The sequence below is a fragment of the Colobus angolensis genome, unplaced genomic scaffold (assembly GCF_000951035.1).
Source record: "Colobus angolensis palliatus isolate OR3802 unplaced genomic scaffold, Cang.pa_1.0 Scaffold101, whole genome shotgun sequence".
NCBI lineage: Eukaryota > Metazoa > Chordata > Mammalia > Primates > Cercopithecidae > Colobus > Colobus angolensis.
The window spans coordinates 5991630-5994473 of NW_012111031.1; the positions used below are offsets into that span (position 1 = coordinate 5991630).

At 37.6% G+C, this 2844-nt stretch overlaps 1 protein-coding gene across 1 annotated transcript in view; it reads right to left on the reverse strand.

The window, feature by feature from the left end:
• LRRC63 (leucine rich repeat containing 63) overlaps positions 1 to 2844 on the reverse strand; it is a 61629-nt gene that overhangs the window by 3624 nt on the left and 55161 nt on the right. The gene's annotated exons all lie outside the window — the stretch shown is intronic.

The window sequence follows — 2844 nt, forward strand, 5'->3', positions numbered from 1 at the left end:
AGCCTCCGGAGTAGCTGGGACTACAGGCACGTGCCACCACGCCCGGCTAATTTTTTGTATTTTTAGTAGAGACGGGGTTTACCACATTTGCCAGGATGGTCTCAATCTCTTGACCTCATGATCTGTCCACCTCAGCCTCCCAAAGTGCTAGGATTACAGGTGTGAGCCACCATGCCCGGCCCACTACTCTTTATGGATGTTTTGTTCTGGCTAAATATTCATTTTTCTCTTTGTCCACATCCCTCTTTTCCCATTTTGTTTCCTCTTTCTGGAATGTCCCTTGAACACAAGACATAGTTCCAAATTTTACTGGTCCTTCAAGACCCTTCTCAAATACTATTTCATCCCTATATCTTTCCCCTGTGTCCCCAACTATTTGTCATTAGCTCCTCCTCCAGCTGCTTTTATTTGTAATTCACTTGTGTCAGTTTTTATTTACATGAAAATGAGTCCTTGTCAAATTTCCAAACAATATAGACATATATAGAGAAAAACACAGAGATTCCTGCTTATTCCTCTCTTCAGTCACTGCAACTCCTCTCCCTAGAATAACTAAAGCTCTTGGCTTGGGTCGCCCCCTCCAGCTCCTAGATACATAACTATTTCTTACATAAATGGAATCTTTCTCACGTGTGTGCTCCCTCACTCTGTATGTATGTGTCTGTGGGAATAACTTGCTTTTTTAATTTAATGAAATGTCTTGGACAACTTTCCAAGTCAAAACATTTTTTTGACTTGGACAACATTTCCAAGTCAAAACTTAAGAATAAAACTTCATTCTTATTAATAGCATCATCATGTTTTATAGTATGAATATGCCGTAAGTTATTTTACCACTCTCTGACTGAAGCAGTTTTAGGCTGCAGTTATAATCCCCGTATCTAACTTTGTGTTTACATGTAACTATTTCTGTAAGACAGATTCCTAAGATTTAAGGTGCTATTTTAAAGACTAAGAAACTGTCAAATTGGCTTCCAAGACGCTTTCACCAGTTTATAGTACCAACGATGATACATGATGATAGTCATATTTTCGAGCATCCAAAGCTAGCACAATATCAATCTTGTAAATTTTGATAAAATAGGTAGGTTAAAAAAAGCTTGTTGCTATTTTACATTGCAGTTTCTTGATTACTAGTGAGATTTCACATTCTTCATGTTTATCATCTATCTGTGTATTGTCATCCATGAATTTCACATTCCTATCACTTATCTACTTGTCTACTGTTTATATCTTTTCTTATTGATTTATGAAAGATATACAGTAGTGTCCTCTTAGCCAAGGTGTTGCTTTCCACAGTTTCAGTTATCAACTGTGGTCCAAAAATAATAAATGAAAAATCCCATAAATAAGCAATTTGTAAGTTTTAAATGGCGCACCTGGGATAGAAATTATATCTCTTTGTCCAGTGTATCCACATTGTAGACTCTACCCATTGTTGCCCTCTGAGTTATCAAATCAACTGTTGTGGTACTGCAGTACTTGTTTAGATAACCTTTATTTTACTTAATAATTGCCCCACAGAGCAACAGTAGTGATACTGGCATACTGTTATAATTGTCCTATTTTATTATTAGTTATTAGTTATTGTTATTATTAGTTATCTCTTACTGTGCCTAATTTATAAACTTTTTTCTGTACAAATGTATATTTTATTTAAAAACAGGGATATTGAAATGTATTTATGTGTTACAGCCCTTACAGAAAGATGACAAGTTTTATGGTCCTTTTATTTGAAATTCAGTGTAAATTAACCTTAAACTATAAATTCATAGTTGTTGGAGGTTTTTTTTTTTTTTAGTTTAAATGATGTGAAAGCATTTGTTCCTTTCAAAGGCTTCCATGCCTTTGAATGACATATTCTCAGTAACTTATTTGCTGGTAACTAGAGTATGTGAGACTGAGTGACTATAATATGCATATTTCAAGAATTAGCTTCCCACTGCATTCTAATACATTTCCTAGGAAAACTGTTGTATTTTTCAGAGCCTTTTCACATATCCCTCATTTAAGCAGTCACAGTGTTGCAGTTTTACTTTGTTTCAGAGGGGAAGGCCATCTTGTTGGCATGAGGAGGGCAGAAGATATAGTCTGCACTCTGGCCTCTTCCCTACAACCTAAAAGGGAGAGGAGTTGAGGCAGATGGGCTCGGACTAGACTTTTTGGTAGTCACATTATAGCAGATCGGGTAAGAAAGGTGGGTTAGGTTTTTTCAAACTTCAAACTAATAGGACAATGAGGCAAAAGCAATAACCATACTATAATGTTCAAACAGAAGTAGGTTAAAATGTGGTACAGTCATCCCTTGGTTTACATGGGGGATTCGTTCCAGGACCTTCCACATATACCCAAATCCACACATAACTCAAGTCCTGCAGTCAGTCCTTGGGAAACTGAGTATATGAAAAGTCAGCCTACTCTATAAGTGGGTCTTGTGTTTGGTTAATGATATATTTTTGATTCGTTTATGGTACCCTCTCACAGTTCAAACCCATGTTGTTCAAGGGTCAAATGTATTTACTCCTGGATTATGGGATAATGAGTAAACTATTTTTACTTGGCTACTTAAAACTTTCCTATATTTTTTATATTTTCTTCAAAGAGCTTTGTTTGCTTGTTTTTATGGGGTTTTTTTGTTTTTTTTTTGAGAAGGAGGCTGGCTCTGTCGCCCAGGCTGGAGTGCAGTGGCCGGATCTTGGCTCACTGCAAGCTCCGCCTCCCGGGTTTACGCCATTCTCCTGCCTCAGCGTCCGGAGTAGCTGGGACTACAGGCGCCCGCCACCTCGCCCGGCTAGTTTTTGTATTTTTAGTAGAGACGGGGTTTCACCGTGTTAGCCAGGATGG